Source organism: Suncus etruscus, chromosome 6 (genome assembly GCF_024139225.1).
Source record: "Suncus etruscus isolate mSunEtr1 chromosome 6, mSunEtr1.pri.cur, whole genome shotgun sequence".
Lineage (NCBI taxonomy): Eukaryota > Metazoa > Chordata > Mammalia > Eulipotyphla > Soricidae > Suncus > Suncus etruscus.
In genome coordinates this window covers 55,224,783-55,239,350 of record NC_064853.1, presented here as the reverse complement: position 1 = coordinate 55,239,350, position 14,568 = coordinate 55,224,783, and the positions used below count along the sequence as shown (strand labels likewise).

General features: G+C 43.9%; 1 non-coding gene across 1 annotated transcript; it reads left to right on the top strand.

The window, feature by feature from the left end:
• Positions 1-228: 228 nt before the first annotated feature.
• LOC126012387 (U6 spliceosomal RNA) lies at positions 229-330 on the top strand. Its single transcript, XR_007496879.1, has one exon. It is a non-coding gene; the product is annotated as a U6 spliceosomal RNA (small nuclear RNA).
• Positions 331-14,568: the final 14,238 nt, after the last annotated feature.

Below are 14,568 nucleotides of genomic sequence, written 5' to 3'. Positions count from 1 at the left end.
ATATTTGAGCTTAATAAATGGTGTCACCATTAATATTAATAGTTGTTAAACATGGATTGCATGTGAAAAACTGTGGTTCTCTTTACTATGATAATAATTATAGAGCACCTACTGGACCACATTCCTAAAATCAGCATCAATTGAAATTTTAAATCCCTATTTAAACTGGGCTAAATTTGGGCTAAATTTGAACGGGGCTAAATATGAGAAACTTCAAGAGCAGAGTTTGTGTTCTCTTTGGTAGCACATATATTAAAATTAGAATAATACAAATATTAGCATGTCCTGTACAAGGATGACACACAAATTTATAAAGCATTCCACATTTTTAAATGGATGCTACACCACTTTTAAAAAAAGAGCAGGACCAGAGTGGTGGCTCAAGTGGTAGAACGTTTGCCTTGCATGTGCTAACCTAGGATGGACTGCAGTTCAATCCCCTAGCTTCCCATATGGTCCTCCAAGCCAGAAGCAATTTCTGAGCCCATAGCCAGGAATAACCCCTGAGGGTCACAGGGTGTGGCCCAAAAATTAAAAAAAAAAAAAGCAGAATCCTAGATAAGGGTCTTACACCCTATTAGTGTAAATCCAATTATGTTGGAGGTAGGCATCCTCAGAACACTCAGATGATTCTTACATAAACATGGACCTAGAAGAACAGGAATAATAGTCTTCCCAAGCACCTCCAGGAGTAATTCTTGAGTGCAGTGTCAGGAGTAATCCCTGAGCTTTGCCATGTGTGGCCAAAAAAAAAAAAAAAAAATTTAGGGGCTGGAGAGATAGCACAGTGGCAGGGTGTTTGCCTTGCATGCAGGGTGGATGATCCAAGGTAAATGGTGGTTTGAGTCCTGGCATCCTATATGGTCTCCTGTGCCTGCCAGGAACAATTTCTGAGTGCTGCTGGGTGTGACCCAAAAACCAAAACCAAACAAACAAAAAAAAACCCTAAAAACAAAACAACAACAAAAAATTTTAATCAATCTAAAAGAGCCAGAGAGATAGCACAATAGGAAAAGTGCTTAACTTGCATGCACTCAGCCTAGGTTTGATTCCTGACACCTCATATGGAACCCTGAGCTCTGCAAAGAGTAATCTTTGAGCAGAGTCAAGAGTAAGCACTGAGCACATCAGTTATGGCCAAAATCAAAAAAAAAAAAAAGAACTTAGAGCAGTAAAAGAATGTCTTTGAGTGGCCTCAGAATGAGTTTGGGAATCAAGATATGTGGGCCAGTATGGATTCTAATCAGTTACATTTCTGTGTGTCCCCATTGAAAGAATGGGTAACAGATTGAGGATTCATCAGATAAAGTCTTTTCCTGGAAAGGGAAAGGATAAAAGACAGAGTAGGGAGTATGCTGTGCAATGCCATTCAGGTTTGTACTCAGAAGGGATGTTTTCAGAAACAGAAGTAGGAGGTGAATGCAATGGACTAGAGTTCAGTGAGCCTTTTTTTCCTAGCCTGGCATCATCATAGTGATCACATTATGGGAATAGTCAGGCTGGCCACCATTTCTACTTGGTCATTGGACTCACTTACAGTAGGGCACTGCCTCCAAAAGCCTTGGAACCTTGTTGGTATCCAGATTCTGCATTGTTAAAAGATGAGCCCCATTCCAAATTCTGAGTTGCTACTGGCCCTCCTATTTCCAAGGAGACTGGAAGTTTAGAGTCCTGAGACCTAAAATAGCTATTAGACAGCCTATGACTCAGGAAGCCTAAGTTCTTGAGGGTAGGAAGTCACTCTTTATTCTCAGCTCAAAGAAGTGCCAGGACTAAGAAGGAAAATCAGAAATATCAGAGTCTGAGCATCAGGCATCATTAGAGATCATCAGAGCTCTCTTTGTTATACCACAGAATATAGAAACTGAGAAAGGCCATATTATATTTAAGATCTTGGGGCCAGTGAGTTCAGAAGTAGGCTGGAGGGCCGGAGAGATAGCATAGAGGTAGGGTGTTTCCCTTGCATGCAGAAGAACAATGGTTCGAATCCTGGCATCTCATATGGTCCCCCAAGCCTGCCAGGAGCAACTTCTTTTTTTGGGGGGGGGTCACACCTGGCAACGCTCAGGGGTTACTCCTGGTTCTATGCTCAGAAATCGTTCCTGGCAGGCTCAGGGGACCATATAGGATGCCGGAATTCGAACCACCAACCTTCTGCATGCAAGGTAAACGCCTTACCTCCCTGCTATCTCTCCAGCCATGCCAGGAGCAATTTCTAAGCGTAAAGCCAGGAGTAACCCCTGAGCGCTACCCGGTGTGACCCAAAAAACAAACAAACAAAAAAACCCAAAAAAATAGGCTGAAATCTAGGCTATAGTGGCCCTTGACTAATAGGTTGGTGGATAACTAGTTTATTCAGTTCCCAGGATCACATGACCCAGATCCCAAAGTAGTTGAGTTTCTAAAGGTTTGAAGATTTAGTGGGTCAGGGAATATGTTCCCCCAAACAAATTAAGCATCATATCTCTTTAACAACTTTTGTATAATACAAACTCAGAATCACCTCATTCTGACCTCATGCTCACCTGCCTTTGGACAGAAGCACTCTGCAGTTCCTCCTGGAGAGGGTTGTCCATCAGCACTCCCAACACCTCCCACTCTAGCTGTCAAAATGTTTGCTTCACACATACATGAGGCTTTGTCGTACTTTGAGGGTGTGCAGTCATTATTATGCTTGGTGTTGTTATTTGGGGAGGGGGGCATACTCAGCAGTTCTCAAGGCTTACTTTGGGCCCTACACTCAGGAATCAGTGTTGGCAGGCTCAAGGAACTATATGGGATGCCAGGGATAGAATCTGGGTTGGCAGGGCCGAAGAGATAGCACAGTGGTGTTTGCCTTGCAAGCAGCCGATCCAGGACCTAAGATGGTTGGTTCAAATCCCAATGTCCCATATGGGACGTGCCTGCCAGGGGCGATTTCTGAGCAGATAGCAAGGAGTAACCCCTGAGCACCGCTGGGTGTGGCCCAAAAATCAAAGAAAAACAAAAACAAAAACAAAAACCCTCTTTGGGCCCGGAGAGATAGCACAGTGGCGTTTGCCTTGCAAGCAGCCGATCCAGGACCAAAGGTGGTTGGTTCGAATCCCGGTGTCCCATATGGTCCCCCGTGCCTGCCAGGAGCTATTTCTGAGCAGACAGCCAGGAGTGACCCCTGAGCACACCGGGTGTGACCCAAAAACCAAAAAAAAAAAAATCTGGGTTGGCCAAGTAGAAGCAAAGAGCCCTACCCACTGAACAATTGCTCCATCCCCTTGTTATTATTTTCACCATTGTTCTCATTTAAGGCTGTGCTAAAATCAACAATCTTTTTTTGTTTGCTTATTTGTTTTTGGTTTGTGTTTGTTCTTGTTTTTGTTTTTGGGTCACACCCCGCAGCGCTCAGGGGTTCCTCCTGGCTCTATGCTCAGAAATCTCTCCTGGCAGGCTTGGGGGACCATATGGGATGGCAGGATTCGAACCACCATCCTTCTGCATGAAAGGCAAACACCTTATCTCCATGCTATCTCTCCAGCTCCTAAAATCAACAATCTTGAAAAAGGAGAAGGAATAGGGAGTGGGAAGAGATAGTCTATTTCTTCATATGAACAAACCAAACATAAGGGAAGTTAGGAAACTCACTCCAATCTAGTCAAACTTAAACTAGAAATTTTATATTCCTAAACCCCAGAGGTATCACATTCAGCCTATGGAGATTTTTTCAGTCCCCAAAATGCATTTTTTTTTTACAGTTCCAGGGACTGAACCCTGGGTCTCACACTACCACTAAATCATGTTTCGTCCCTTCATGACATTTCAAAATTTGCTGGAATATATAAAAGTCAGATTACTGGGGCTAAGGAGTTAACTTAAAGAACTGACTATATGTTTTGCATATGGAAATACTGAGTTCAACTCCTGTTATTACATGGTCCCCAGCATTAACAGAAAGTCACCCTTGAACACTGTGTTGGGGGCAGCCCCCAGCATTATTAGGTGTGCTGCCCTCAAAGAAAAAAATCAGATTCTACTTTATCTTAAGGAGGCAACAACGTGGATGCAAAGACGTGGTTCAGTGGTCTATCATCTGCCTTGCATGTATAAGGTCGTGATTTTTGATTGTCATCCTTCCCCACAGCATTGAATCCTTCTCTAACAGAGCTATGTGTATTCATTCCCTGGCACACAACAACTGAGCAAGCACTGAAACCAAGTGTTCAATCCTTGTATACTGCAGCCGCAATAAAAAATAATTAAATGGGACCAGAGAGATAGCACAGTGGTAAGGCATTTGCCTTGCACACGATTGACCTGGGATGAACCCAGGTTCGATTCCCAGCATATGATCCCCCGAGTCTGCCAGGAGTAATTTTTGAGTGCAGAGCCAGGAGTAACCAACCCCTTGAGCATCACCAGGTGTGGCCCAAAATCCAAAATTAAAAATAATAATTGAACACTAAATTTGTGTAATGCCTTTTTTTTTTTTTTTTTTGGTTTCGGGTCACACCCAGCAGCACTCAGGGGTTACTCCTGGCTCTACACTCTCAGAAATCACACCTGGCAGGCTCAGGGGACCATATGGGATGCTGGGATTCGAACCACCACCCTTCTGCATGCAAGGCAAACACCCTACTTCCATGTTATCTCTGTGGCCCCATGTTTAATGTCTAATGAAAAAAGATTTCCCTTCCCTAGGCTAATCTTTTTTGTTTGTTTGTTTTTGTTTTTTTGTTTTTTGGTTTTTGGTTTTTGGGCCACACCCAACGGTGCTCAGGGGTTACTCCTGGCTGTCTGCTCAGAAATAGCTCCTGGCAGGCAGGGGGGACCATATGGGACACCAGGATTCGAACCAACCACCTTTGGTCCTGGATCGGCTGCTTGCAAGGCAAACAGCTGTGCTATCTCTCCCGGCCCTTGACAGGATATTGGAATCAGTTCCCACCACTTACCATTTTACTCCCAGTCTATTTTGCCATCTGTTACCAGCCCAGTCTGCAATATCCCTGTTTACCACACTCCCACCCCAAGTCTAGATGGCTGTTCCTTCAAAGGAGTCTTGAGATCAGCACTTTGCCACAGACAATTTATTTTCTGCCTCTATGACCTGATGAATGTGCACCCATTTCATGGCGGACATTGGTGTCACCACCAGGAAGAAGGCTTGGAGATGGGCTCAGGATCTCCCCAGCCTGAGCGAATGGCTTCCCAAAACTTAGGCAGTTGCCCTAAGGAAAATATACCATTGCCAAACAAAGGCACCTCAGGCAACTTGATCCCTGGTCTCTGTGGTTGTGGGGGTACAACTTTCTGGCTGTAAAACTGGTGTGTACAACTAGTATTGGAAGAATTATCCACATACTCCAAAGCACGGACTTTCCTGGGAGGGGACACTATGCAAGTGATGGATCGGGGGGTGTCCTCATTTGCCAGGGAGCTGCTGGCATTGGAGTTGGCATGGGAGCAGCATTGCTCCTGATGGTCCTGGTAGATGGAGTTAGCCGCTCGTTCCAAGCAGTTGACAGCAAGCTTCGGCAGGCTCAGTGATGATTTTTTAGAGAAGACATTGGTTGATCTGTCTAGGTAGTTGATGCCTTTGATGAGTTGGTCCAGAAAGGTGGGGCTAGAGGGGCCCTTGGGGTGATTTGTACACAGCAGGCATGGGGGGTTGCCACTGGAAGCTGACTTTTTCACCACATTGTGTCTGTTTACCATGTTGCTTGCCTCGACGCATTTGGACTTGTAAGGTTGGCCCATACAGATCTTCTTCACAGTAATGGAGGAGCTAGGATGCTCAAAGTTCTCTAAAGGGTTTCTATAATCCATGCAATGTGAGCCATGGGCATGGGGGTACTTGAGGTTGTTCACCCCAGTTGGCTTGGTAGAGTGAGACCATCCTGAAGTACTGGCCAGAGAGGGCAAGTTGTTGGGGTGTTTCAGCCGGCTGGAAGATTTGGAGCAGCTTAGATGGCGTCCAGCCATGGTGCTCGCTATGTGGACACAGCTTTGTAGCACTGAGCTATTGTGAGCTCACCCAGACCTGATTGCCTGGGCCTGGGAAGGAAAAAAAGGAAGGAAGGAAGGAAAGTTGTGGTCAGCTTCCCTCAACCTTGTCACCTGCTGTTAGGTGTCTCCCAGGGTTCCCTCTGCTTTTGGAGGACCAACAGTACTACCGCCTCTCCTCCCATACCCAACCTTTCTCCAAAGCCCTTTGTAAAAGGGAAGTCTTTTTCTTCAGAAAACACAGAAAAAAAGGCAAGAATTCAGGAGGGAAGTAAGATCCTAAGACAGAGAGAGATCAGGAGACCCCCTTCTCTGAGAACAAGTGGGGTAGATTTTTTTTTTTTTTTTTTTTGGTTTTTCGGGCCTCACTCGTTTGCTGCTCAGGGGTTACTCCTGGTTAAGCGCTCAGAAATTGCCCCTGGGACACCGGGGGATCGAACTGCGGTCGTGATCTTTCCTTGGCTAGCGCTTGCAAGGCAGACACCTTACCTCTCGCAGGGGTCCTCAAACTTTTCAAACAGGGGGCCAGTTCAGACCATTGGAGGGTCTGGCTGTAGTAAAAACAAAAGTTATGAACGAATTCTTATGCACACTGCATATATCTTATTTTGCAATGAAGAAACAAAACAGATACAAATACAATATGTGGCCCACGGGCCATAGTTTGAGGACCACTGCATGGTCTAGCACCTCCTCGCTGGCCCCAGATTTTTTTTTTCCTTTAGTTCTAGCTCCCATTCTGAAGAGCCCATTAACTTTCTAACCAGGGATTGCAAAAGAGTACAAAAGCCAAAGATGGAATCTCTAATGGCAGCATTATAGGCATTGACATAAACCTTTTTTCAAGGGACTATCAAATTGCTAGTTTTCAACTCTATAGTTCTGATACTAAAAATAAAATTAAATAAAAAATATCTATATCTTGGGACCAGAGAGATAGCATGGAGGTAAGGCATTTGCCTTGCATGCAGAAGAATGGTGGTTCAAATCCCGGCATCCCATATGGTTCCCTGAGCCTGCCAGGAGTGATTTTTGAGCATAGGGCCAGGAAGGAGTAACCCGAGTGCTGCCGGGTGTGACCCAGCCCCCCCAGAAAAAAACCTATGTTTTTCTTAGAAACAAGGCAAAGCTATATGTAGGGGCTAAGGTGCTTCCTTGCAGACAGCCAAGCCCAGTTCAATCAGCATAGCATGGACCTCAAACACAAAAATGAGAGTATCCCTCAAACACTACCAGGTATGGTCCCACCCTTTTCCCCCTGAAAACAAAACAATACCATATTCAGTATTTGTGACCAGAACTTTGCTTGTTTCTTACATACAATTCTCACTACAAAGCAGAGGTATTTATATTCTATTATTGTTGCTATATGGGAAACAGGCTCGCAAAGACCCTTCAACTTACCTCAAATCAAACGACTGATTAGTAGTACGTCCAAGGTACTATCATGGGTGTGTCTGATGACCCCTGAAATACAATGTTATGTTGTCAGAATGACTTTGCTCTCCCCTTTTCAGTCTTCTAAGAAAGAATTCTATCTCCAGGGCCTGAGCAATAGAACAGAAGTAGGGCATTTGCCTTGCATGCAGCCGACTCAGGACAGACCCAGATTCAATCCCTGTCATCCTAACTGGTCCCCCGAGCCTGCCAGGAGAGATTTCTGAGTGCAGAACGAGGGTTAACCCCTGAGTCCACCAGATGTGGCCCCCAAAAACCAAAATAAATAAATGTTAAAAGATAAAAAGAGGGGCCGGAGAGATAGCATGGAGGTAAGGCGTTTACCTTTCATGCAGAAGGTCATCAGTTCGAATCCCGGCGTCCCATATGGTCCCCCGTGCATGCCAGGAGCAATTTCTGAGCACAGAGCCAGGAAAAACCCCTGAGCACTGCCGGGTGTGACCCAAAAACCACACACACACAAAAAAAGATAAAAAGAATTGCTATCTCTCTTGCTGTGTCCCTCCATTGGCTGTATTAGTAAAATGAAAGGGAGGAAGATGTGAGTTTAATAATCCCTAGCTAAATTGACCCTTAGGAACCTCAGATGAAGAGAAGGGCAGGGATTGGAACAAGGCTGCTAAACTAAGAAGAATTTATGAGAGCAGAACCTTCCACTACAGTTGATCCTGATCCTCAGACAGTAAGTGATCTCGTCACCCACTCTTCATTGGAGTTTCTTTCCCTACTGCTCTCAAATTGGTTACTTCTCAGGGGCTAAGGCCTGACCAGTTTCACAATCTGCCCACCTCCAGTTAAAAACCCACTCAAGGGCAGCACAGTCTCCAGGATCACCCCACCCCCATGGCCCCTTAGTTCTCAATACCCATGCCCACCAGAAGGCTAACTTTGACTTCTGTCCTCCACTCCCACCAACCTGATGCTCATTTCCTGAGCATTATTTGCGTCTGTCCTACCCAAAAAAAACAGCTGCATGTCTCTTTCCCAGCCCGTGGTGCCTCAGCTGCCCTTGTCCTTCGGGTCTGAATTGCTCGGAATGTTCAGACCCTGACTGATTTCCTCTTTAATCCAACCCCACCCCATGTCTTCAGAAGTATAGGAGGTGACTGAGTGCTGCCGCACCCTCACAGCCCTTCCCTTTCTGACTCCAGCCACCCACTCCCTCTCTCACTGTCTTTAGGAGGTAGATGGCTCAGCCCTCCGCTGGTACTCCATGGGAAAAACCCTCATAGTGCCATTCCAGATTGCTGGCCATGTCATAGAATCATGGAACCTTGGAGCTGGGAGGGGCCTCTGGCGTGCTGTGGCCAGAGCCTGGTTAAGCCTTCCAGGACAGATGGGCCCTATTTTTAAAATGAAGTTGAGGGTGGGGTGGTTTCTAGTGTTCCTGTTGTTTCTCCAGTGTCTGTTAGGCTGAGAGGATTCTGAGAGGCTAATGTAACTCCCATGGCAGCGGGTAGTGCCCATGTTGGGTGGGAAAACATTTACTGAGTACCTCTTAAAGGGACACCCCTATGAGAGACACCATTCTTGGTCATAACAGCAACTTCATACTTTCCTTTGGCCAGATTCTCAGGCTCTAACAATCCCTCCTAGGCCATCCTAGACCACCTGTTCTACCTAGACCAGAAGTTACTTTCCATTAGCCTCATGTCCCTCATTGGGGCCTTTTAATGGGACATTAAGGCATGTTTGTTAAATGTAAGATCAAAATTTGGAGGCTGAAGAGATAGTACAGTGGGCAGGGCACTTACCTTGCACATAGCTAACCAGGGTTCAACCCCTGGTATCCCATATGGTCATCTGAGCCTTATCAGGACTAATTCTGGAGCACAGACCTAGGAATAAGCCCTGAGCACTGCTGTGTGTGGCTAAAAACAACATAATAAAATAAAGGAGAGGAAAAAAAAGAGAGAAAGAAAGAAAAAAGAGAGAGAAAGAAGGAAAGAAAGAAAAAGAAAGAAGGAAGTGAAAAGAGAGAAAGAAAGAATGAAAGAAAAAGAAGAAAGAAAGAGAAAGAAAAAGAGAGAAAGAAAAAGAGAGAAAAGGAAAGAAAGAAGAAAGAAAAGAAAAAAATAAAGAAAGAACGAAAGAGAGAAAAAGAAAGAAAGAAAGAAAAAGAAAGAAAGAAAGAAAAAGAAGAAAGAAGGAAAGAAAGAGAAAGAGAAAAGAATGAAGAAAGAAAGAGAAAGAAAGAAAGAAAAAGAAAGAAAGAAAGAGAGAAAGAAAAAGAAGAAAAAAGAAAGAAAAAGAAGAAAAAAGAAAGAAAAAGAAAGAGAGAAAGAAAAAGAGAGAAAGAAGAAAAAAGAAAGAAAGAAAGAAAGAAAGAAAGAAAAAGAAAGAGAAAGAAAGAAAGAGAAAGAAAGAAAGAAAGAAAGAAAGAAAGAAAGAAAGAAAGAAAGAAAGAAAGAAAGAAAGAAGAAAGAAAGAAAAGAAAGAAAGAAAGAAAGAAAGAAAGAAAGAAAGAAAGAAAGAAAAAGAAAGAGGGCCCGGAGAGATAGCACAGTGGCCTTTGCCTTGCAAGCAGCCGATCCAGGACCAACGGTGGTTGGTTCAATTCCCGGTGTCCCATATGGTCCCCCATGCCTGCCAGGAGCTATTTCTGAGCAGACAGCCAGGAGTAACCCCTGAGCACCGCCGGGTGTGACCCAAAAAAAAAACAAAAAAAAAAAGAAAGAAAGAAAGAAAGAAGAAAGAAAGAAAGAAAGAAAGAAAGAAAGAAAGAAAGAAGAAAGAAAGAAAGAAAGAAGAAGAAAAGAAAGAAGAAAGAAAGAAAGAAGAAAGAAAGAAAGAGAAAGAAAGAAAGAGAAGAAAGAAAGAAAGAAAGAAAGAAAGAAAAGAAAGAAAAAAAGAAAGAAAGAAAGAGAAGAGAGAGAAAGAGAGAGAGAGAGAAAGAGAAGAAAGAAAGAATGAATGAAAGAAAGAAGAGAAAGAGAAAGAAAGAAAAGAAAGAGAAAGAAAGAAAGAGAGAAAGAAGAAAGAAAGAAAGAAAGAAAGAAAGAAAGGAAGGAAGAAGGAAGGAAGGAAGGAAGGAAGGAAGGAAGGAAGGAAGGAAGGAAGGAAGGAAGGAAGGAAGGAAGGAAGGAAGGAAGGAAGGAAGGAAGGAAGGAAGGAAGGAAGGAAGGAAGGAAGGAAGGAAGGAAGGAAGGAAGGAAGGAAGGAAGGAAGGAAGGAAGAAAGGAAGAAAGAAAGAAAAAGAAATTATAATTCCCCTTTTGAGGGGGGACTGATTCCCCCTTGTGGAATTTATAAGGAAAAACTTCTGGCCACCATTTTCTTTTTTCTCTCTTTTTTTGTTTTGTTTTGCTTTTCGGCCACACTCAGCGATGCTCAGATGTTCGTTCCTCCTGGCTCTGCACACAGGAATCACTTCTGGAGGTGCTCAGGGGACAATATGGAATCCCAGAAATCAAACCCAGGTTGACCTGGTGCAAGGAAAACACCCTACTCACTGTATTAACTCTCCAACCCCTGCTCGCTATTTTCTTCCCTGAAATATTGAAAGTATGGTTTTGTTTCCTTGAATTTTTTTGATGGGATGGTGCATATAGCTGGCTCAGGTTTTACTCCTAGCACTATGCTCATAAGAGACCTCTGGTTCTGCAGAGAGAACCAACCGCGATGCTGGAAATCGAGCCAGCATTGGCAGGCTACAAAGTAAGTACCTTACCTTCTGTACTATCTATCTGACCAACTGACAGTACAGTGTGTGTGTGTGTACATATGTGTGTGCATGTATGTGTGCAATAGTATTTGTGTGTGTGCCCACCCTCATGTAATTGCTGGGATCAATTTTTAGGGTCTCATACAAGGCAGCTGTTCTATTACTGAACCACCTACTTGGCTAAGTTTAACTTTTATTCTGATAAATTTTCAGACTTCGAGAAAAGTTACAATAAATTTTTATTTTATGCTTCATCAAAATGCACTCTTTAGGTTTCAGAGAGATAATAAAGGGTAGGGCACTTGCCTTGTTTGATCCTCAGCATTCAGTATAGTTTTCTGAGTACTGCCAAGAGTGAGCCAGGAGTGACCCCTGAGAGCCAGGAGTGACCCCTGAGCATCACCAGAAACACACACACACACACACACACACACACACACACACACACACACACACAAGCTTGTATTATTAAAGTTTGTCCAGAGTTGGCACCCACACATGCATGGAAATAATTGATTTTTGTTTTGTTTTCGGATTACACCCGGCAGTGCTCAGGGGTTACTCCTGGCTCTATGCTCAGAAATCGCTCCTGGCAGGCTCAGGGGACCATATGGGATGCCAGGATTCAAACCACCAACCTTCTGCATGAAAGGCAAATGCCTTACCTCCATACTATCTCTCTGGCCCCAATAATTAATATTTTAAGAGTAAATGGCAGGGCAGACCACAGCCTTTTTAGTCTCTGAATGCAAACAACCTCTGACTTACTTAGAAAACAAGGGCATTATCTGATGTATTCATACCAGAAAGACCAGAAACAGGATAACCTGGATCTTCAGAAGAAATGAGGACTTGCCCATTGCTCCTGAAATTTCACATACAGGTCACTCAGATTTCAGTGATGTCCCTCTGATGTTCATAGCAACTGTGTTCCAGTCCAGGACCCAGAGTCACATGCAATTTTTCCATGTCTTTTAGTCTTTTCCTTCAACTAGGAAAATTTCCTCAGCCTTTATATTCTATGATGATTTTGTTATGTTATTGTTGTTGTTGCTATTTGGAGGCCATACCTAGCAATGCTCAGAGATCATGTCTGGCAGGTTTTAGAGGATATATGAGGCTCCAGGGATCAAACTCAAGTTGGCTGCATGCAAGTCAAATGCCATATGCACTCTACCATCACTCTGAGACCCCTATGATGATGCCTTTTTCTTTTTGTTTTGTTTTGTTTTTGTTTTTGGGTCACACCCAGCAGCACTCAGTGGTTACTCCTGACTCTATGCTCAGAAGTCGCTCCTGGCAGGCTCAGGGGACCATATGGGACACCGGGATTCGACTCACCGACCTTCTGCATGAAAGGCAAACGCTTTACCTCCATGCTATCTCTCCAGCCCCGATGATGCCTTTTTCATTGTAATTAAAGTTCTGTGACTAGCCTGCTTTTATTGTTTAATATTGTTTATTAATTATTGTTTAATATTGTAATATTGTTTAATATTATTGTTAGGGGCCAGAGAGATAGCATGGAGGTAAGGCATTTGCCTTTCATGCAGAAAGATGATGGTTTGAATCCCGGCATCTCATATGTTCCCCTGTGCCTGCCAGGGGCGATTTCTGAGCATAGAGTCAGGAGTAACCCCTGAGCGCTACCAGGTGTGACCCAAAACCTTCCCCCAAAAAACAAAAAAAGTATTATTATTAATAATATTATTAATATTGTTTAATATTGTTTACTTAAATACCATATTTACAAAGTTGTTCATAATACACTTTTGTTCATTCAATGTTCCAACACCAATGCCACCATTATTGTAACTTTCCCTCCACCATTATCCCCAGTTTCTCACCTACCGTACCTCAAGTCTTTCCTTGTGGCAGGCACAAAGTATTTATTTTGTATTTCTTGTTCAACCAAATGACTAATGGAGTTAGAAAAGTATAGAAAAGTACTTCATTAAAAGAAAATTTGTAGGGGCCGGGCGGTGGCGTAAGAGGTAAGGTGCCTGCCTTGCCTGCGCTAGCCTTGGACGGACCGCGGTTCGATCCCCCGGTGTCCCATATGGTCCCCCAAGCCAGGAGCAACTTCTGAGCGCATAGCCAGGAGTAACCCCTGAGCGTCAATGGGTGTGGCCCAAAAACCAAAAAAAAAAAAAAAAAAGAAAAAAAAAAGAAAATTTGTGAAAATTGTTCTCTCTATAATGAGGCTATTAAGTCATTGTGGGAGGGTTTAACTCAGCCCTTTGTTGCTAGTTGAACATTCTGTGTTCATTTTGTTTATTGAGATTCGTTGGCTCCAATGCTACTTTCCCATCTCATTTGGTGTGCTTCTACTGGGGTGTCAATATTAAAGAATTTAGAGATGTCATGTGGCCATGTATGCAGACCCAGTTTCCAGGAACTCCAGAATCTATTGGTATGGGCCTATGAACTTACATGGTGATGGCTATAGGATGTGGGCGTGGCCACTGGGGCTTCTGGAAGTACTGGGCAAGGGGAACAGCTGCTTGCTCTCACTCAAAAAAGACCCTCGATTTTTTTAACCCCCAAACTGATGTACTTGGAACTTTTGTCAGTTTGGTGTCTCTCTGCAGACTTGATGCAGTGAAGTTGGGCCATTGTTATGGCAGTGGCTGTGAGATGTGGATATGGTTGCTGGGACTTCAGCTCATCTGCTTCTGAAAGAACCCCAACATTTTCAGCCTAAACACTGGTGTACCATGAAGTTTAGTGGTTTGGCTTGTGTCTCTTCTGAGATTAGTTGAGAATCTCTGGAGCTGGACTGATGAGCTTATATGGCAGCAGCTGAGATGTGGGTGTGGCTTTGATGATATTTTTGAGGCTTGAGGCAAGTCAGGAGGCAAGTGGGAAAGTTATTAAAAGTTTCCTAATGATCAGGACCAGATCTACAAAACATCTCCAATCTGATAGGATCGGAGTCATAGTACAGCAAGTCCGGTGCTTACCTTGAACATGGCTGAGCTTAGGTTGGATCCCCATATATAGTCCCCTGAGCCCCATCAGGAGTGATCCCTGAGCATAGAACCAGGACTAAGCACCACTGAATGTGGCTTCTTCCCTCCCAAACCTCCAGAAAATTGAGGGCTAGAGAGAGAGTATAGTAGGTTCATGGCCAATTGAGTTCAATCCCCGACACCTTATATGGTCACCCGAGCATCACTAGGAATAGTAAGTGCAGACTCAGGAGTAAATTCTGAGTACATATGTGTAACCTTCCCCGAAATATATCATTAAAAAACACATAAAGCTTGGGGGCATGGCAGAGTGATAGTATAAAAGGTGTGACATTTGCCTTCTGTTCAGTCAATCTGGGTTTGATTCCCAAAATTTCATATGATACCTGAGCACTGCCAGGACTGCCCCCTGAGGCAGCATCCTGAGCTCAACTGGGTGTGGTCCCAAAACAAAACTAAAAAGAAGACAGGAATATGGTGGGGCAGAGTAATGTGCAG